This window comes from Nycticebus coucang, chromosome 9 (assembly GCF_027406575.1).
Source record: "Nycticebus coucang isolate mNycCou1 chromosome 9, mNycCou1.pri, whole genome shotgun sequence".
Taxonomy (NCBI): domain Eukaryota; kingdom Metazoa; phylum Chordata; class Mammalia; order Primates; family Lorisidae; genus Nycticebus; species Nycticebus coucang.
The window spans coordinates 115,918,181-115,941,040 of NC_069788.1; the positions used below are offsets into that span (position 1 = coordinate 115,918,181).

At 43.1% G+C, this 22,860-nt stretch overlaps 1 protein-coding gene across 11 annotated transcripts in view; it reads right to left on the reverse strand.

Annotated features, from left to right (window-relative positions):
- SMOC1 (SPARC related modular calcium binding 1) overlaps positions 1–22,860 on the reverse strand; it is a 254,548-nt gene that overhangs the window by 114,870 nt on the left and 116,818 nt on the right. For 2 of the 11 annotated variants that reach the window (XM_053602452.1, XM_053602453.1), the window contains exon 2: positions 13,589–15,143. The exons of 8 other annotated variants lie outside the window; for them this stretch is intronic. The gene's annotated coding sequence lies outside the window, so the exon portion shown is untranslated. Of the gene's footprint in view, positions 1–13,588; positions 15,144–17,387; positions 17,564–22,860 lie in introns of those variants that run through there. One more of the 11 variants, XM_053602454.1, reaches the window with a different exon arrangement.

The following is a 22,860-nucleotide window of genomic DNA, read 5'->3' on the forward strand; positions in this document are numbered from 1 at the left end:
TTCTCCTCTGCCCTTGCTCCTGAGAGCATACTCTCAAGAAATCCCATGCACCAGAATCCCTGTCTCAGGTTCTTTCCACAACTAGGAAACCCAACTAGAAACCCAACTAAGACAACAGCACAGTGAAGATGGCAGACAGGTAGCTGGCCCGAGGAGCTGCAGATTCCACAGGAGTCTCCGGGGCTGTTTCTAAAGCCATGGACTCAGTATAGCTGGCAACAGAGGGTCCAGGACCAAGGCATTCACCAATCCCACACTGGGAGGGGACAGTGCAGGGGGCAGCAGCAAAGGGGACTAAGCAGGAAAACCCAGTGCCATAAAGGGGGCCGAGCAGGTCTGCCCCTCCTCCTGGCCCACACTAGGCTGACTCGTGTGCTCCCACTTTCCCAACTCCTGTGTGCTGGGGTTTCAGAAGCAGTGAGAGGGAACTCACCTGTAGGTGGAAATAGTCCTGCTGAATTTACTCAAACATTTATTGAGTCCTACTGTGAGCCAGCAGAGAGTGGGCCTGGAGGGTGCAATAGGTGTAGCATACGGATAACCCAGAGATCTGCTAACTGGCAAGTTCTCATTCAGTATGTCTGGAGGGGGCCTGGGATACTGCATTTCTGAAACGGGACTGTGTGATGCCAGTGACACTGGTCAACGGCCCACACTCTGAGCATCCAGGCAAAGAAAACACACCACATCCCCCAGCAGCAGTCACGGGCAATAGCGGGCAGTGAACCTGAACCAGGACTTTCGCAGGAGAGCCAGCTCCTGCAGCAGAAAGGGCTCAACTAAGCCTGGGCCACACTCCAACATTTCGAGCAGCAGCACGTCCTGTGCTGAGCATATAACCATGCACGAGGCCTTTATGCCCGAAGCATGATGGAAAGAGTCAAAAAACAGAAAACAACATCACCACTTTTTATTGAGCCTGCTGACCTCATACCGGGCACTGTGCTAAGAACATTAAGTGCATTTTTCAGTCCACCCTCACAACGCGAGGTATTTGCACTTATATTTTACAAATGAGAATGTTCTAGAGGTTACATTAGCAGCCCAGGATGACCCAGCCAAAATCCTGAGCCCTGTATCATGGCACTGGAGCTGCCTCTCTCAGGGGCGAATGGCGTCTGCAGCCCTGTCTCTCTGAGCACCAGGCACTGCCCAATTCTCCACACATTGCTGGGTCAGGAGGGGAAGGAGGCCAAACGGGCAGGAGCAGTACCCAGGTGAGGCACCCAGTACCACAGCCAGCCAAATTCATCTGGAGCACTTCAGAAGGGGTCCTGGGTCCTCCTTCCCTGGTGCCCACCTCTCCCCATCTGGACTCCTAACCCACTGCAGAGCACCAGTTACTCCCAGCCCCCTGTAAGCCACTTGATAAAAGGAATGAAACACATGAGAAGCATTGGTTTATTGTTCTCCAGCTGAGCAATGCATTGAGACCACCCAAGTTAGGGCCCAACCCAGCCCCTGGGAATGTCTTTGTTGGAAACTGGAAGACTAATAAGATTCTCCTGGGGTTTGTGTCAGCCCTCTCCCTCCCCGGCATACAAAGCCCTGCACAGACAGGGATCTATTCACCCTCTTGCAGACTAGTCCAGCTCACCTCTGAAGCTCCAGGGACCCGGCATGCAACACCCCAGAGGTGTTTCTCAAAGGAACTGGTGTCTCCTTTTGCCTCACCAAGAATGGAGGAAAACCCAACATTAAGTTGTGTACTGAGTCAGCAGAAAGGAAAACCAGGGAAGACTGGAAGCCGTGTGTCCCAACAGCCCACCCTGGGGATGGTCCAGACCTACTGTGTGACCCATTGAGGGGCTGGGCAGGCCAGCCACACTTTCCTTCCACCAGCCTATAACATCTTGCCTATCACATAATGACCCAAGCAGAAGTCTGTGGCCGTAGAGTTCAGCTTGTCCACCCACCAGCCCTGGCCTCCTCAGGCTGTGAGTCACACAGGTGGCAATGCTCAGGCCAGCCCAGTGTAGCAAGAGGTTGGTATGAGAGGGGACTTGTGAACCTGGTGCTCCGAAAAGCCCTTAAGACACCAAGGAGGAACACAGGTTTCGGGACCTGGAGCTCAGGCCCCACGCCCAAGGAGTTCAATGTTTCTCAGGAGCCAGATGTTTCAGCGCCCTGAGAAAGCCAAGGATCACAAAGCCAGGCTCCCAATGAATGGCCACTGTGAGCTGGCTTCAAGAATGGGTAGAATTTGACCTCCGGCCACCAGGCCTTTCCCTGTGCTGTGCCCTCTTCACCGAGCAAGTGTCCCCACACTTCCTCCAGGCCTCTTGTCTGCCAGAGAGTCCTCAGGCCAGCTCTCGCTGACCTTCCAGACCAGGGCAAGGTTCCGGGGCAAAGCAGACCTCCTCCATCTCCCACCACAGGTGAAATTTTATTTCATTGGTATGATCACTTTATTGCCTCCCCCACCTAACTTGGGGCAGCCACTGTCTGTTTCTACTGGCATCACTGTCTCCTCACTTGGTGCTGGGTCTGTCACAGAGTGGAAGTGCAATCTCAGTGTGCTGACAGAATGCTGGAACGGACTTGGGAGACCAGAATGATGGCATTGGGGGCAGAGAAAACCATTTGAGTATAGCAGGAAGCTGTTGAGACGTTATGCACATGTGAATTACGACAGTCCTAGTTCTGGCAACAGCCCCTCAGCAATAAGAACATGACGGGACATGCAGGGGGGACACCAGGTAGGCGCCTCACATCACCTGGTCTATATTGCCTAATTTGCATGTCCATAACACCTATAGCAGGTGGGCTGGCAGCCTGGAGATGACACTGGCACTAATTGTATCTGGCATCAGCGCTCTGGAGTTCACTCATTCTCACAGGGCCAATCGTAACAAAGCCCCACTTCAGGATACAAGGGCTTCCTAGGCTTTCAGGGCTCACTGCCACTTGCCCCCACTGCAGAGGCATGCTGTCCTCTGCCTGCAGATGGATCCCCCATTAAAGGCTCACTCAAATGAGGTCCCTTAAACTGAATTCAATCCACAGCCACAGCCTAGGCAGCCACCAAGGAGAGAGGGCGCTCATCCTCACCTCCCTAGAGACCAATGGGTTATGGGGCCACCCCCTCCATTTTAAGAACAGTTAAGTTCTTTAAGAACCCCAGGGGAGATGGGGAGGGGGCGTGTGTGTTAATAGGATGATTTAGTCCAGATGGTGACATTAATTTTACATTGGATAATCCTTATCCAGCATAATTATCCAAAGTTATGTGGAATAATTGTATAGTTGAAATACATTTTTTGAAAAGTAAACATCTGGTAGGTTTCCAGGGATTGCATCAGAGCCAGGAAAGTGGATGAAGCAGGGTTCCCTACAGATCTTGGGCCCTCCTAACCCCACTGAAGCTTTGACAATTTGTCAAGAGCAATAAGCTGGAGTCAGGCCGATCAAAGCTTCACATTCACAAGCCAAGGCATTCTTCTGCATGTCCATAAAACGAAAACCATCACAGACATGTTATAATATTACATGTGCCTGGCACCGTCTGGGTCTCAGTAAATATTAGTAGTGATAATTGCTGTGCTTAAAATAATAATTATGATTATTATCATAAGGTTCCTGGTCTACGAAGGAAGTAGAGTAACTTCCCGGTGGCTGGAACACACACTAGATGAGACACAGAGCTGGAGAAGTAGAGTCCAAACTGGGAGGAAGGGGCTGGGAGAGCTGCCCAGGACCCTGGGACCTAGTCTCCATCTCCACGGGGAGCATCTGGGCTCCCCAGTACCTTCTCTGTCCCAGAAAAGAAGAGGACTGCTCAGTCCAGCTCTCCCACAGTCCCACCCAACTGTAGGAGGCAGCAATAGGATTCCCAACAGGAAGCACCAGCCCTGAGGGAAAGAAGTCTTCTAGTCTTCTAGAACTTCTCAACCCCACCTCAAGTGTGTGTGCCCTCAGAGACAGCAGCAAAAAAAAGCACGCAGCTTCAACTCTGGAGACGCAGGAATCAGAAAAACCCTTAATCACCACTCCCTTGATTATGCACATTAATAAAAAGAGGCTGTTTCCTTGCACCTGTATCATTTGTCCAGGTTGTGTGATATTCTAAGAATCCCCTGAAGCACCTCGAGATGCAACCATTCAGAAGGATCAGAGGTCGTTTGTTCTCAGATCAATATTCTATGAGAAGCTCCACCTCTCGGAATAATAACAATTATAATTATAGCAAATATTTTCATTGCCAGGCAATATTCTAGGTGTTTAATTTATTAATTCATTCAACCTTCAAAATAATCCTGTGAAATAGATACTTTTTACAGATTTCAAAGACGAAGAAACTGTGACACAGGAAAGTTCTGTGACTTGGCCACAGTCACCAGCTGGTAAGTGATGGGAGCCAGGAATGGACTACAGCCGATCAGATCCTAGGAGTCATGGTCAAAATGGACAGGATGAGTAAGTTCTGGAGATCTATTATAGAGCATGGAGACTACAGCTAATTATAATGTGTTGCCTACTTCAACATTTCTAAGAGAGTAGATCCTAAGTCTTCTCACCACAAAAAAATGATAAGTATGTGAGATCATAGCTATGTTAATTAACAGGATATAAGTATTTCACAATATATACATACAACAAAGCACCACATTGTATACCATAAATATGTGCACAATTTTTTTGTCAATTATACCTTAGCAAAGCCAAGGGTGAATAGTTGGGGACCACATTATTACAGGCAGGATGGGAGGTGAGGCAAGGTCTTGTTTTTTAGGAAGATACTGAAAGTTGCCTCCCCCTCCTGACTTCTGCTGTGCAAACTCAACATCCAGCATTCATTAATGGAATGTCTACCGTGTGCCTGGAAACTGTCTTTGGAAAAGACACCAAAGATCACTGGCCTACTGCACACTGCTCAGCAGATGTTGCTCATATAAAAACCTGAAAAACAATGTTTGTCATTTTTAAAAAGAGAGTTAAGAAGGAAGTAATAAGTCAGAACAGCTTGACTATTTTTAAAACCTTTTTTAAATGAACAACTGATGTGGTATAGTCCAAATCGTAACAGATTGAAGACAGCCAACACACTGCTCTGTGTTCCCAAGGCTTTTGCACAACACTCAGTAACAAAACTTCTCCCAGACCATCTCTCAGTGAGTTTATTTAAATATTTTCTAAATGTGTCTTTCATTGATTAAGAAGCTGTAGTTCTACATGTTTTATTTTGTTTTGTTTCTTTTTTAAAATTTTTTTATTAAGTCTTTTGTACATCGATCATAAATACATTTATGCCATTTTCTTTTCTTCTTTTTATTTTATTTTTTTATTATTAAATCATAGCTGTGTACATTAATGCGATCATGGGGCACCATACACTGGTTTTATAGACCATTTGACATATTTTCATCACACTGGTTAACATAGCCTTCCTGGCATTTTCTTAGTTATTGTGTTAAGACATTTATATTCTACATTTACTAAGTTTCACATGTATCCTTGTAAGATGCACCGCAGGTGTAATTCCACCAATCACCCTCCCTCCACCCATCCTCCCCGCTCCCTCCCCTCCCTCTTCCTCTTCCCCCTATTCTTAGGTTATAACTGGGTTATAGCTTTCATGTTTTGTTTCATTCAGGCTGCACATGTCTGTTCATGTGAAATTCTGGAAGCAAGTAGAGTTCACCACAACAGCACATGGGCACACTACAGTCAAATTCTGGGGAGTACTTTTAGGTGCATGCACTTAGGGAGTATTGTCAGCAAGGTGTTTTGGACAGTTGTTTAAGAAACCATGAATATTCAACTTTCAAATCAAAATATCATACTATCCTTTCTTCAAACTTCTGGGTCAGTTGACCTGAAAAGTAGTCTGCTATCATAGAGTAAGCCATTACTATTTGCAATATAAATCAGGACTTTTTCACAGTTTACAAAAAGTCAGCGAGAGCACTATAAAATTAGATAAATTCAAGCTGATCAAATACCACTACTATCTATCCTACAAATTAAGGCTCCTGAATTTGTTTGGAAAAAGTTATCCAGCTATTTAAAAGTATGAAAACTACAGCCCCAGTATAATGTATCTTGAATAAGTGAGAGAAGTGAGAACCCATTCATTCAACATGCTTCCAGCAAGTTTCAAATTTCAAGTATTATTTCAGCTACTGGGGTCCTTGCTCTCATGAAGCTTTCATTCTAGTGAAAGGACACAGCTAATAAGCAAGCACAGGTGTGACCCAGCAGGTGGCGATTTGTGCAGCAAGACTCAGAGTATAAAGGGTACAAGGAGATTGGGGGTGGCAGTTCTTATCCATAGAGTGGTCAGGAAAAGTCTCTGAGAAGGTGACATTTGGCCAAGGCTGAAGGAAGGGAACAAGTGAGCCATGAAGTTTTCTAGGGAGAGAACATGACATATAGAGGGTAAATTACAGCAAGGACAAAGGCCCCAAGGAAGAAATGTACTCAGAGTGCCCAGGGAACAGTAAGGAGGCCAGAGCAACAGCAGTCAAGGGGGAGGGCAGCTTCAGGAGGCAAGGACAGGGAGGCAGCAGAGAAGCAAATCACACACCACAAAATGGGAAGCAGAGTGACTGATCTGACCTACGTTATTAAAAGCCCCCTCTGCTGCTGTGCTGATAACAGAGTGCAGGCAGACAAAGGGAGGAGCCCGGGGTGGCAGCTGTTGCAGTCGCCCTGGGAAAAGACACCATAATAGCCCGTACCAGGCTATGGCAGCAGAGCTGGTGAGAAGTGGGCAGATTCTGGATGCATGTATGGAGCCACAACCCTGGGACATACTGATGGGTGGGATTTGGGATGTGAGAGAAATGCAGGCATCAAGGATGATTCCAAAGGCTTTGTCACAGCTGTAAAGATGGAGCTGTCATTTACTGAGCTTGGAAGACTACAGGGTAAACAGGTTTGGAGGGTTGGTTGGAGTTTGTAGTTTCATTTTAGTTTCACATACCTATTAGACATCGTGTAGAGAGGCCAGGAGAGGATGTGCTGGTAGAGTACACACAGACTAGAGACCCAGATGTGAGACGGCTCTGCCTACAGCTGCTGGTACTTAAACCAAAAAGTGAGGTCGGCAAAGGAAGGAGCGCAGGCAGAGAGCACCAAGTGAGGAACTCCACTGTTTAGAGCTGGGAGGAAGGAACTCTAACATAGAGGCGGAAGGGATGGGGAGGGACGAGGAGAGGAGTCTGACTGGGAGCATCCAGGGAGGTGGGAGGAGAACTGAGAGTGACGTCCCAGAAACCAATGAAGGAGGCAGGGATCAGCTGTGTCCGGTGCTGGTAGGACGAGGTCTGAACGCTGACCACAGGCGCAACTGGCGTGGAGGTCACTGTGGACACAGACGAGTTGTCTCAGAAAAGTGGTGGAGACAAAATCTTGATAAGTGTGAGTTCAAGGACAGGCAGAGACAAGGGACCAAGGGAGGTATACACAGACAACCCCTTCGGAGAGTTCTGCCACCAAGGGTGGCAATAAGAGGGTGAGATGGGAGAAAATACAGCAGTTTTGGCAGCCAGGAAGCGAGCTAGCGGGAGAGGGTAACAGGGGTAGAGAAGACGGGGAGGCAGTGGCTATAGAAATGTCCTCAAGTAAGTACCAGATGAGACGAGATCAAGCACAAAGGTGAAGGAGTTTGCCTAGGACAGGGTGATAGCAGTTCACCCACAGTGACAGGAGGATCTGGATACAGGTGTGGGCAGTTTCAGAGACATGGAAATAGAAGCCTGCAGAAACGCTCTTCCTTTACCTGTATTTTCTCAGTAAAGGAGGAGGCAAGGCCATCAGCTGAGAGCAAGGAGGGAGGACCTAGTGTTGGAGGCTGGCGAAGAGAATACGTAAGTTGGTCTCCTAGAACAATGTATGAATGGACTGGAGAAAGAGAAAAGAACTGTCGTGTAGCACTTGAAAGCAGTTGATTCTCGTTCATGAGTATTACAGTTGGAAATAGGGTAAGACTTACAGAGGGACAGACACTTCTGGTCACTGGGAGCCTTCTCTGATGATACCAGCTACTTCACCAGACCTACACAGCTCTGCGCTTTTTTTTTCCTGTTTTTTCTTTTTTGTTTGTTTGTTTGTTTTTCTCTTCCTTCTGGTATCTCCCATTTCTGATCCATTTCTGATCATGTGGCTGTTCAGGAGAATTTTGTAAGTATCACTGAATAGAAGGCCAGTAACAAGTGAGTCTGACTACTCTGAAGGTGTCTTTTAGTTTTTGCAGGAGTCAGAAAACTCCAGAGGGTGGGGGAGGACAGCTCCCTGTTTTCATTTTTGTAAATAGGGCTTTATTTACTTTTTAACAATACCACACTTATTATTCTTAACTTATTGTCCATCATGGCTTTTACACTATGATGGCAAAATTTAGTAACTGTGATAGAGACCCTATGGCCTACAAAGCCTAAAATATTTACTTTCTGGTCCTTTACAGAAAAAATTTACAGAGTTCTAATATAAAGCAGTGCTTCTCAAAACTTTAGGATAAGCAGAATTACCCCCCAGGACTTGTAAAAGACAGATTGCTGGGCCCCACCCCCAGACATCCTGATTCAAGAGGTCCATGCTGGAGTCCAAACCTATATTTCTGAAAAGTTCCTAGGTGACGCTAGTGCTGCTGGTCCACAGACCACACTTTGAGAATCATTGGTTTAGGAAAGCCCTGCAGACATCAACATTGGCCCATTGTACTCACATCATCAGGACCTTATTCATGACTCCATAGTGGACTTGAGCTTTTCTGTTCTAACTATAGGTTCAAATGTATAAACAGATATAAGACATAAACTCTAAAAAATAAAAAAGGTTGTCTAACCAGGCAAGAAATGAGCCAAGGAGATAAGGGAACATAAACTTCACGTCATCCCCAGATCTCTAGAAAACCTAGCCAGGCTTTCTCTAAGGTCTGTTGTATTGAGTTAGCCTACTAGCAGCTATCAAAAGGGACACTTATTTTCCCTTGCTTCAGAAGAGTACCAGAACTCCCACACTCAGAGCAAAATCAGATCAACGAATGTTTCTACTATTGTGCCAAAACGGAGTGTTTTGTTAACATTAATTCTACCCTATCAGCTACATCAGGGCCTTCTCCTGACACATACTCCGAGTAGAACTGCCAGATTTAACAAATAAAAACACACAATAACTAGTTAATGTGAATATCAGATAAGCAATGAATATATTATTTATCAGACACACACACATATATATACACACACTTGTATACACACACACACATATATATATATACAAAAACAATTTACTGTTTATCCAGAATTCAACTGTGTGGTATCTGGCAGCCCTAACGCTTAGGTTCCCAAAAGCATCGAGTCATATTTTGCTTAATTTGGTCTTCCTAGGAAAATGATAAGGCGTACACAACTCACATGTATGAATACATAAAACACTGAGTATGGGTGTGAGATCCCCCATGTTCCTGCCCTTGGGAAGGTACACACAGTCTGATAGAAAAGAGAGGCTGCAGGGATGGTTTTACTGCCAGACAGGCCAACTCTCCAGGTGGCACTGCACAGTCAGGAGGCTTTGGAGCCGCACAGGGTGCCTGCCCTGTACTAGACGGCCTCAGTCTGTCGCCTGGGTTTTTTCTGCTTCTTCCTTCACTGTCAAGCTAGGTTTGGGCCACCATTCCTCCAACTTTCTGTAAGTTTGATGCTTCCAGTTTTCAAATGAACTTAAAGCTGTAGCCTTGTTCAAGCTATGGTTAAACTGAAAATAAACAGGCCTGGATATTTCCTAGTGAAATAAGGGAAAGCCCAAATGCTTTTTCTAAGCAGAAAGTAGTCACATACGGAAGGATGAAGACAAACTCCAGGCCAAGCAGGGTTATACAACCAGGAAGGTGAAGGAATGAAGGGCTCTTCCACCATGATGAAAAAGTTAAAAGCACCTCTTCTTATTCCCTCTCTCCTGCCTAAGAAGCAAATGTTATGCTGAGAGGTCCAGCAACCATCTTGTGACCTTGAGAAAGCAGACCACAATCTAAAGACGATGGCCCAGAAAGAGAGAAGGACTTGGGTCCCTGATCACCTCATCAGCTCTGAACAATCTACAACTGGGTTTCCTTTATGTAAATTATGTATAATCATGTCTTGACTAGGGCTGAGTGTCTGTTAATAGCAGCCAGATACCATTCTTAAATGCCACAGGTTCAGGGTGCATCAAAATATAAAAGATATACCAAAGCAAGGTTACCAAAATTGTGGTAAATTTCAAATATATATATATACACACACATACTTGATGAATATTTTTTCCCACATACAAAAATATGATTCAATATAATTATGCTATTCACTTCTTTCAGTCCTGAAAATGGTGACTGTAGATGTGACCTCATTTGGAAACATCCAAAACACTTATGTAGAAATGCAAATTGAAACCACAATGCGATAACCACATGTTATTAGAATGCTAAAAATAAATATCAATAAATGAAAAACAATGATCCTACCAAGGGCTGGCAAGGATGCAGAGCGACTGGAACCCTCACACACTGATGGTGGGAATACAAGATAGCATAGCCACTCTAGAGAATAGGTTGGCAATTTCTCAAAAAGACATACGCTGACCGTGGGACCCAGAAATCCCACTCAAGATATTTACTCAAGAGAAATAAACACATATTTTTATATGAAAACCTGTTCATAAATGTTTCTAACAGCTTTATGCATAATCAGAAACAACCCAAACATCCCTCAACTAGTGAATGGATGAACAAACCATGATGCATTCACGCCATGGAATACCACTCAGCAATAAAAAGGGACAAGCTTTGATAACAGCAGGGATGAATCTCAAATGCATTATGGAGCCAGACTCAAATAACCACATCGTTCCACTAACATGACAATCTTCTGGAAAACTATAGAGAAAGAAACCCCATCACTAGCTATTGATAGGTGGATTAATTAAAAGGAACAACACAAGAGTGTCCTGGGGGGGGCAGGCCTGGATCGGTTCTGTATCTTGATAGCAGTGGATACCACTCTGCATTTATCAAAGTTCATGAACTGTTACCAAAAAAAAAAAGTATTGTATTTACTATTTATGAATTTTAAAATACAATTTTTTAAAGTTTAAATAAGTTGCCCTTCAGAAAAACAGGCCTGGGCCACGTGGCTCTTCGAGGTTGTCCACCTTGGGCCTAATCTTAGTATCTACCCCTAACTATTCCATGCCCAGCCTCTACCCTTCAAACTCAAATACAGTGGTAAGCAGAGAGGATTCTCCTTCCAAAGCCTGGACACATTTTAACATCAGCCACTAACCAGCACTCCTGAAACACGGAACAAAAGCCATATTGTATGCAGTTCCATACAGGCCACTGCATAAACATTAGCAACAAGTCCCATGCTGACTCCCTGCTACTGGCCCTCACAGCTGCCCAGCTCCCAGGACTTGAGGATTTGCCCAGGGTAACGCGGAGTCTGGATACAGTTCAATGTGTCCGTCTTAAATCTGTAGTTCATAACAGTCTCAGTCCTTGGAAACTCTCTGGAAATAATACAGACAGCAGACCCAAGTCTCCCCCACCACCCAAACCCCAGTTTCAGGCTTCCTCATAGCTACCCTTGATGATGTCCTGGAGCACCATGTACCCCCAAGTTTTGAATGTGCAGGGTTAATCCCTGAGAGTCAAGCCATGGAAAATCCATCTGCTCAGGAGGGATTCTGACCAGCGGTGCCTTTGACTTGACACTTTCTCGGCATAAACGCAGTCTGTCTCTCTTGACCTAATGCAGCTGCTAAGCCTGGTTTATTAAAAATTGAGCACCCAGGGCTTATTGCAATAGGGGCATTCTTGTTAACCAAAAGAAAAAAATTTCGAACATAAATCATTTAAGACACCCTCCACATTAGCTGGTATTAAATAAACAGAGCCTGTCTTGTAAGCAGAAAGTGCCGGAGTGGCCCTGCCAACTTCATGCCTCCTGCCTGGCCCTCATATACTCCACCCTAGATACTCAAAACATAATGAAAACCTGCAAAGAAAGGTTTCTTCCCAACTGTTTGTTTGCACCCACCTGTGTGGTAGCCTGGATCCTGCTGTAACGCGCTCCCAAGGCGTAATGCTGTAACTAGACAGACTTGGATTCAAATCCAGTCTCTTCCCTGGGACCCCTGAGCACTTAAATTCTCTGTACCTCAGTTTGTTCATTCTTAAGTAGGAAAAATAATCATTCCCCTTTATAGGACAGTCAACAGAAATATCAATATATGAGGCAGAAATATCAATACATGTACGCAAAAATGCTTAACATAGGACTGGATCCATAAAACATGCTCCTTGCAATAAACCTTTCTTTCCCCCTAGGTAACTTCCTCTATCTGGAGTTATTCTGCAGAAACCTGAGACATGAGCTAACACAGAAAGCATAGGCCCATGATCTGAGGCCAGTTGTAAACTAAGAGCCCCAGGGTTAGGGATCATGGTTCACAGGGGTGAACAATACTAAGCAAAGAAAAAGTGATCTGGTCCCCAGTTGCGTTCTCTGGACTCATAACCAAAAGAGTCCTGTCCTAGGAAGTGTTAGACTGAGAAACCTCTGTGCTCTCTCTCCCCATCCTCATTCACACCCAGCTGGGATTCTTCTGGGCCCAAGAATCAATGAAAAGCATTTTAACCATCCTCACCTCCTAGGGTACCCTTGGAAAATGCCCTAACATTTTCTGGAAACTTTTTTACACAGCATAACTTAAAAATCTAAGATGATTTTCCAATGGAAAATAGCTTTTCACAAAAATAAGCAACTGAGCATTCATTAAAGATACAGACACAATTCTAAAACTTGTTTATGCATAAATCCTTGCCAGAAATCATGCTTCCCCCAATGCTACCCTCTGAAATAAAATCCGTCTCCCTCCTCAGCCAAACTTTCCACCACCTAGACACCACAGTGGGAACTCCGTGGGTCAGCACTGGATGTATCCGTCTGCAAAAGCAAAGTAAAGTGCAGCAAAGGAAATGTATTTGCTTAGAGACGTTTGCCACAAAAAGGAAAGAGCTCAGCCAATTCCTGCTATCAGATATAGTGTATGACATGCTCAGGGTAGAAGGCAATACTCCACACACTTAAGTTAAATATGTAGCATGTAAGTAAATATGTACCATGCTCCAGGGACACAGGAAACACACATACTTATGATGAACTGCTGCTTTGGCGCCATCACCAAGAGAGAACTATTCAGCACTTGACACAGTGCTGCACCCTGGGACTATAGGGACTTAAGACAGGTCCTCATTTTCTGCGTGCTTTAGATGGGTTGGAAATAAAAAGTCCCTGCCCTCAGGAGTCCACCCATAGCCTAGTGGGGCAAAGAGACAAATATACAGCAAACAAGCCAATCCATCACCATAGAAGACACGCCTTGGCAGAGGTGAGTGTGAAGTCCTGGGGGGCAGAGAGGAGGAAGAGAGGGACACTTCACAGAAACAGTCAGGAGAGCAGAATTCTCCCAAGTAGATCCTCAAACACACACACACACACACACACAACACTAAAGATTACAAGGAAAGAGAAACTAAAAATAAAAATAAAAAAAAAACAATTCTCATACGTAGTTTTGAGCCCCCCGCCCGAAGTTCTAATTGTACCTGGGGAGGTTCCCATTATAAACCAGAGTGGTCTCCTTGTCCAGGCTCCAACGCTAACAGGAAGAGCTGTCAGAGGGCAGCAGGAGGCCAGCACAGCACCCGCAGAACCCCAGGCCCTGTCAGAATTAGAGAAGCATTCAAGACATACATATTTTTCAAAGAAACAGGACAGAGGCCAGATAAGGAGAGCAAAGAGGACGCTGAGGCCCAGGCCCTCCTAGGCCCAGCTAGCAGACCCCCAGAGGTCTAGCTGTGTTCTCTCCACTTCCTCCTCTAAACACAGCCCAGCCTGTGGCCACTCCATCCACGTTCCCCCTGCCTTCCAGACCAGCCGCCACCAAGAAGATGTAATGCGACCTTATCCAAGGGCGAAAAACATCAGGAAAGGGGACAGCCACAGGCTTGCCTGCCTGCAAGTAAGCAACTGTGCAATACTATAGGTCAGCGTTTATATTTGAAATAAGTGGACGTGCAGATTCAGTGGTTGCTTTGGTTTTACTAATTGTATACACACGAGAAACACATGTTCATTTTAGGCAAGGAAAATGAAGATCCTATCACGCAGATAAGACTTTCATGTGGTGTTGTGTACTGTTATTTACTGTAAGTATTGGTCCTTCACAAAATGGGACTCTACACATAATGTTTTATAACAAACTCCTTTTTTCACACTGAATCCACTGTGAACTTATCCACATCAAAACACACCCTTTGTATAGATTCTGTACCATAGGTCTGTCTGTGCAATAACTTATTCACCTACTGCTAGAATCTAAATGTTTATCCCCCTCCAAAACTTATATGTTGAAATTCCCATCCCTGCTGTGATAATATCTGGAGGTAGGGCCTTTGAGATGTGATTAGGTGATTGGGCAGAGCCCTCACCAATGGGATTAGTTCTCTTATCAAGGAGGCCTGAGAGTGACCCTTTACTCCTTCTGCTATGTGAGGTAAGAGTGAGAATATGGCCATCTATGAGGAAGTAGGCCCTTGCCAGGTGCCAAATCTGCTGGCACCTTGATCTTGAACTTCATAACTGCGAGAAAGAAATTTCTGTTGTTTATAGAACACTCTATGCTATTTTGTTATAGCAGCCCAAGAGAACTAAGACATCCACTTCACTTAAGTTCATTCTTTTTGGGGGTAGGGGGTATAACTTTATTTGATGTGTCTGACAATCACTAGTTAATTATCATCCATGTTGACTGTCCGTAGATTTTTGAAAGTAGTAACAGGTACATAGGTAACCAAAGTATAGAGCTTGTTTGGTGAATCTTCATTACATTTTCTGGACAACTGCATATAAGGTATGGGATATACCTTATGCCTTTGGCCCCAGATAGCTTTGTTGAACCTGGTATCAATACACACATCTGGAGTACCCATTTCTTTCATGACAAATTTCCAGATCTCTTTGAGTATCCCAGGGGCATGCTTCTTGAAGCTCACTCCATGGATGCACCAGTGAATGTTGATGGTGTATTCTCAAGTCACCACCTCATTGATGGCAGAACGGCCCTTCTTCTTCTCACCACCCTTCTTTGCAGAAGCCATCCTGCTGGGCCCAAGTTGGAAAGAAAGAGTGCTTAAGTTCATTCTTAATTATTTTCTTTTGATTTTTGTCTTATCCATTCTATTTTTACTGAATGTCACCAAAGGAAAGGCACATTACCCTTAGAGCCAAAAGACAGCAGTTGCCTTAAATTCTAGGCCCTTACCTTTGTTCTCTCTACCCTTGGTTAATTACAAGATAAAATGGGATCTTACCACCTTTTTTTGCGGGTAGCTCTAAAGGGAAAATGAGGAGCAATGGGTAGAAGACTCAAAAGGTAGAACTACATTTAATAGAAAAAGTGATCACTAAGTATTTAAGAAAGAAAACAGATATTCAGTAGAATGGTAAGGCTGTTACAGAAAGAATTTCTTTATCAGAATAGAGGCAAAAAACATGATTACCTAAGATTCCTTGTAATGGATTTTATCTTTTATAAATAGACAGTAAAGTTAACTTATTTTTGCCGTCAAAACAATAATGCAATTCCACAATGATAAGACATTAAATGGTATAGTAGAGCTTCCTGTTGTCGTCCATCCCTGAATTCTAAGGCAGTGCCTATTCCATAAAGCCCCTCGTTAAAGCATTAAAGCGGTTATGGCTCCCAGCTTCAGAAACTATTTCCTCCACCAGCCATCCAATCTCCTATCTCCTCTCTTCTACGCCAGAGGGTGTTCAAGACCATTTCATCAGAAATACGGTTGTTTTCATCCAATTCCTACTATTTCCTGGAGAACATTCTTCCAATAATTGGATTTTCTTTCTGCATCTCTGGCCTCTTTCTCCTCTCAAATCTCTCCTTACCATCTTTTACAGAAAATGTCTTTACCTTGCATCTCTATCTAATTCTCCCTTATTCTGTCCCATGTTTATTGGAAAAGTGGCCTGCAGCTGGCGGAGCAAGATGGCAGCCAAGTAACAGCTTCTTTGCAACCTGGAGCAGTGAGATTGGGGAGAGAAGACTCCAGGCATCTCGGGGTGTGGGCTCTGCCCAGAAACATCCCTTTGGGAATGCAGATAGACAGAGAGAGACCCTGGACCCCAGAAGGAGGAAAAAAGCAGTGGAGAAGTGCCAAGTAGTTGCAAACGGGCTGTCACAGCTGTTAACTACAACAGCAGCAAGACTGCAGACAGAGAAAGCCATGCCTGTGGGTTGTTTTGTTTTGGACTTGGGCACTTGGTTGAATTACCTTGGGAGAACTTGGGTGAGAGTGCAGATGACTTTTAGTGTTGTTCAGGGCATGGGACTGAGCCACTGGACCAGAGGGACGTAACATTGTTCAGCTGTGGGCCACTCACACAGCTATTGTGGGAGAACTGTCCCTGCAGGCTCCAGTCTTAGGATCACAGAACAAGGCTTGGGCTGGGAGACCTTGGGCAAGTGATCTAGTGACTATGAGCAGTGCCAAAGGCCAGGACTGAGATGCTGGGGAAGAGCAGAACTTTTGGTGTTTGGCAGTGGGAGGGCTGCCTTGCAACCTTGGCCCTCATGGGCATAGAGTGAGGCCAATTTTGGCCCACTGGATAAATGGGAAGCCACTTTAGGAGAGATCCCAGCGACAAGTGCTTTCCTGGGAAAGCTTCTGCTTAGCCAAGGTTAACAGTTTAAAGTGTTTTTCAAGCACACTGAGGAGAGATTCAGGATCTCAACCCTGCAGGGTTTGAGGGCAAAAAAGTCAGCAGAGGCCTCCATTCTCCATCTCATAAAGCTGTATCAGCATTGTGATTAGCATTTCACACCCCAGAAGATCACCTGTTGCAGAGACAATATTCAGCAAGATATATACACTGCTTTGTTTTTGGATTTGGTTTTTGTTTTCAACTCCCCCGGCCCCCCTCCACACCTAGATTTTTTCTTTTTTTTTTTCTTTCTTCATTTTTCTAGTGTAAATATAATTTTCCACTGTTGCCTTCTTTAATAATAAGAACTTCATTTTTGCTAGTGTTTCTGCCCCCCTGTTATTTGGTTTTTCCCTCAATTTTATCCTGTAAGGCTTTCTGTTTGTTTGGTTTGGTTTGATTTATACTATTTTTGTCTTTCCTCTGTATTTGGTGGAGGTGGGGTACCATGTCTGCTAAGGCTGGCAAAAAGCTGCTGACCTCAAAGAAACCACCCAACCAGCACCCCCAGAGATTGGGGGTTTTTAAGGTGTGGGTCAAAGTACCCTACTGGTACACTTTTATTACTCCTGTCTCTCTCTTTCTGTGCCTCTCTTCTTTTTGTCAATATTCCCTTTTACTCACCCCCTCTCCTTTCTCTTCTTTCTTTTTTTTAAATCTTTTTCCACTTCTTGCTCTTCAATCTTCTCATTCTTTTGGTCCTGCACCAAAAGGATTCATTGAGGGCCAGAGGCATGGTAACTTAAAGAGCAAGAGGAAGTGAAAGGAAAATTTGGGCAAGGAAACAGATAAAAGAAAACACTCATGAGAACGAATCAGCAGAAAAATCCTGGCAACATGAAAAACCTCCACCAAGGGACCATGAGGTAGCTACTACAGAGGATTCCACCTATAAAGAAATGTTAGCAATGACAGAAGGGGAATTTAAAATACAGATGATGAAAAAAATGAAGGAAATTGGTGAGAAAGTGAAAAATAACCAAAAGGAAATCCAAAAACAGAATCAAATAAGAGATGAACAATATAAAGAATATAGAAAGGATATGGCAGAGCTGAAGGAACTAAAGCAGTCAATTAGGGAATTTAAAGATGCAACAGAAAGTATCAACAACAGATTAGCCCATGCAGAAGAAAGAAGCTCAGAAGTAGAGGATAGCGCTCTTGAGATAACTCAGATAGTTAAAGATGAAGAAAAAAAGAAGAAAGCAGAATGTTCACTGATAGAATTATGGGACTTGATGAAGCGTTCAAACACACGAGTTATAGGTATTCCAGAGGAGGAAGAAGAATGCTCCAGAGGAATAGAAGCCATACTAGAGAATATTATAAATGAAAATTTCCCAAATATCACCAAAGATTCTGACACACTCCTTTCAGAGGGTTATTGGACCCCAGGTTGCCTCAACTCTAACAGAGCTTCTCCAAGACACATTGTGATGAACCCATCCAAAATCAAGACAAAAGAAAAGATTCTGCAAGCTGCCAGGAGTAAGCACCAGTCGACCTATAGGGGCAAATCCATCAGGGTGACCACAGACTTCTCTAATGAAACTTTTTTTTTTTTTTTTTGGCCAGGCCTGGGTTTGAACCTGCCACCTCCGGCGTATGGGACTGGCGCCCTACTCCTTGAGCCACAGGCGCCACCCTCTAATGAAACTTTTTAAGACAGAAGACAATGGTCACTTACCTTTAACCTACTTACACAAAACAATTTCCAACCCAGAATTCTATATCATGCTAAGCTAAGCTTTAAAATTGACAGAGAAATCAAATCTTTAACTGATATGCAAACATTGAGGAAATTTGCCAACACAAGACCAGCTCTACAGGAAATACTTTAACCTGTTCTACATGCTGATCATCACAATGGACCACTAGCAAAGTAAGCACCCAGAAATTAAAGGACAGAACCTAGCTTCCACAATGATGCAAAAGATAAAACTAACCAATGGACTGTCACAAAATAAGATGAATAGAATGCTACCATACTTCTCAATCATCTCAATAAATGTTAATGGCTTGAATTCCCCAAAGACATATAGACTGGCTGATTGGATTAAAAAACACAAGCCATCTATCTGCTGTCTGCAGGAAACACACCTAGCCTCAAAAGACAAATTAAAACTCAGAGTTAACAGAGCAACTAAAGTCAAAAAAAGACAAAGATGGACACTTCATATTGGTCAAGGGAAAAATACAACAAGAAGACATTTCAATTCTAAATATTTATTCACCCAACTTAAATGCTCCCAGATTCTTGAAACAGACCTTAATTAGTCTGCACAATACAATATCCTATAACACCATAATAACAGGGGACTTTAACACTCCTCTTATAAAGCTGGACAGATCCTCTAAACAGAAATTAAACAAAGATATAAGGGACTTACACCCTAGAACAACGGTGCCTGATGGATGTATATAGAACATTCCATCCCAAAGATAAAGAATATACATTCTCATCAGCCCATGGAACATTCTCCAAAATTGATCATATCCTAAGACACAAAATAAACCTCAACAGAATCAAAAGAATTGAAATTTTATCTTCTATCTTCTCAGATCACAAGGCACTAAAGGTGAAACTCAACTCCAACAAAAACGTTCAACCCCACATAAAGGCATGGAAATTAAAAAACCTTATGCTGAATGACAGTTGGGTGCAGGAAAAAATAAAAGAAGAAATCATTAACTTCCTTGAGCACAACAATAATAAAGGCACAAGCTACCAAAACCTTTGGGTTACAGCAAAAGCAGTCCTAAGAGGAAAATTTATCACTTTAGATACCTACATTCGAAAAACAGAGAGAGCTCATCAACAAACTCACAAGCCATCTTCTGGAATTGGAAAAAGAACAATCTAAGCCTAAACCCAGCAGAAGAAAAGAAAGATCCAAAATTAAATCAGCAATCAATGAAATTTAAAACAAAAGAATCATTCAGAAAATTAATGAAACAAGAAGTTGGTTTTTTTGAAAAAATAAATAAAATTGATAAACCTTTGGCCAGACTAACTAGAAATAGAAAAGTAAAATCTCTAATAACCTCAATTAGAACTGATAAAGGGGAAATAATAACAGATGCCACAGAGATGCAAGAGATTATCTCTGAGTTCTACAAGAAACTCTGTCCAGAAATTTGACAATGTGAGGAAATGGATCAATATTGGAATCACACCCTCACCCTAGACTTAGCCAGGAAAAAATACATCTCCTGAACAGACCAATTTCAAGCACTGAGATCAAAGAAACAATAAAAAATTTCTCAACAAAAATATGCCCTGGTCCAGATGGCTTCACACCACAATTCTATCAAACCTTCAAAGAAGATCTTATTCCCATACTGTAGAAATTATTCCAAAAAAATTGAGGAGGAAGGAATCTTTCCCAACACACACTATGAAGCAAACGTCAGCCTGATACAAAAACCAGGAAAAGATCCAACTAAAAAGGAGAACTTCAGATCAATTTCACTAATGAATATAGATACAAAAATTCTCAACAAAATCCTAGCCAATAGATTACAGCTTATCATCCCAAAAGTCACACATCATGATCAAGTAGGTTCCATCCCAGGGATGCAAGGCTGGTTTAACACACGCAAGTCCATAAACACTATTCACTATATGAACAGAAGCAAAAAGAAAGCAGAAAAAGCATTCAATAAAATCCAGCATCCTTTTCTAATTAGAACACTGAAGAGTATAGGTATAGGTGGCACATTTCTTAAACTGATCAAAGCTATCTATGACAAACCCACAGCTAATATTTTACAGAATGAAATAAAACTGAAAGCTTTTCCTCTTAGAACTGGAACCAGACAAGGTTGTCCTCTGTCACCTTTACTATTCAACATAGTGCTGGAAGTTCTAGCCAATACAATTAAGCAAGACAAGGAAATAAAAGGAATCCAAATGGGAGCAGAGGAGGTCAAACTCTCCCTCTTTGCTGACGACATGATCTTATACTTAGAAACCCCAAAGACTCAAACACAAGACTCCTAGAAGTCATCAAAAAATACAGTAATGTTTCAGGATATAAAATCAATGTCCACAAGTCAGTAGCCTTTGTATATGCCAGTAACAGTCAAGATGAGAAGCTAATTAAGGACACAACTCCCTTCACCATAGTTTCAAAGAAAATGAAATACCTAGGAATATACCTAACGAAGGAGGTGAAGGACCTCTATAAAGAAAATTATGAAATCCTCAGAAAGGAAATAGCAGAAGACATTAACAAATGGAAGAACATACCATGCTCATGGATGGGAAGAATCAACATTGTTAAAATGTCTATACTTCCCAAAGCAATCTACCAATTCACTGCCATCCCTATTAAAATACCAACATTGTACTTCTAAGACTTGGAAAAAATAATCCTTCGTTTTGTATGGAACCAGGAAAAAAACCGTATAGCTAAGGCAGTTCTTAGTAATAAAAACAACGCCTGAGCATCAGCATACCAGACTTTAGGCTGTACTACAAGGCCATAGTAGTCAGAAAAGCATGGTATTGGCACAAAAATAGAGATACAGACATTTGAAATCCAATAGAAAACGAGGAAACTAACACCTTACAGCCACCTAATCTTCGATATACCAAACAAGAACATACACTGGGGGAAAGATCCCTATTCAATAAATGGTGCTGGGAAACCATTTGAAACTCGACCTGCATCTTTCTCCACTCACCAAAATTGATTCAAAATGTATAAAAGACCTAAATTTATGGCAGGAAATCATAAAAATCCTCAAAGAAAGCAAAGGAAAAACACTGGAAGATATCAGCCTAGGCAAAGACTTCATGAAGAAGACTTTCATGGTGATTATAACAACAATAAAAATAAACAAGTGGGTCTTAATTAAACTGAAAAGCTTCTGTACAGCTAAGGAGACAACAACCAAAGCAAATAGACAACCTACACAATGGAAAAGGATATTTGCATATTTTGAATCAGATAAAAGATTGATAACTAGGATCTATAGAGAGCTCAATCAACGTGAAAGAAGCCAACAATCCCTTATATCAATGGGCAAGAGACATGTATAGAACCTTCTCTAAAGAAGACAGACAAATGGCTAACAAACATGAAAAAATGCTCATCATCCCTAATTATTAGAGAAATGCAAATCAAAACCACCCTGAGATATTATCTAAACCCAGAAAGAATGGCCCATATCACAAAATCTCAAAATTGCAGATGCTGGTGTGGATGTGGAGAGAAAGGAACATTTTTTCACTGCTGGTGGGACTGCAACCTTTTTGGTAGGAAGTATGGAGAACCCTCAAAGATCTCAGGCTAGACCTCCTATTTGATCCTGCAATCCCATTACTGGGCATCTACCCAGAAGACACTTGCATTTGACTTTTTATCACAGCTCAATTTACAATTGCCAAAATGTGGAAACAGCCTAAATGCCCACCAACCCAGGACTGGATTAACAAGCTGTGGTATATGTATACCATGAAATACTATTCAGCCATTTAAAAAGATAGAGACTTTGTATTAACCTGCATGGATATGAAACACAATATTCTTAGTAAAGCATCACAAGAATGGAGAAGCATGAATCCTATGTACTCAATTTTTTTTTTAATTTTTTTTTTTTTTTTTTTGGTAGAGACAGAGTCTCGCTTTATGGCCCTCGGTAGAGTGCCATGGCATCATACAGCTCACAGCAACCTCCAACTCCTGGACTTAAGTGATTCTCTTGCCTCAGCCTCCCAAGTAGCTGGGACTACAGGCGCCCACCACAGCGCCCGGCTATGTACTCAATTTTGATATGAGGACAATTAATGACCTAGTACACGGTGAGGGTGGGGGGAGGGGAGAGGAAAGAGAGAGGAGGAGGGAGGGAGTTTGGGGAAAGGAAGAGCAGAGAGTGGGAAGGAGGAAGGGGGTGGGACAGGAAGAGCAGAGAGAGGGATGGAGGGTGGGGGTGGGGGTCTCGATGTGTGACACATCTTTGGGGGGCAAGACACAAGTATGAGAGAGACTTTACCTAACAAATGCAATCAGTGTAACCTGGTTTCTTGTACCTCGATGAATCTCCAACAATAAAAAAAAAAAAGAAAGAAAGAAAGAAAAAGTGGCCTGCA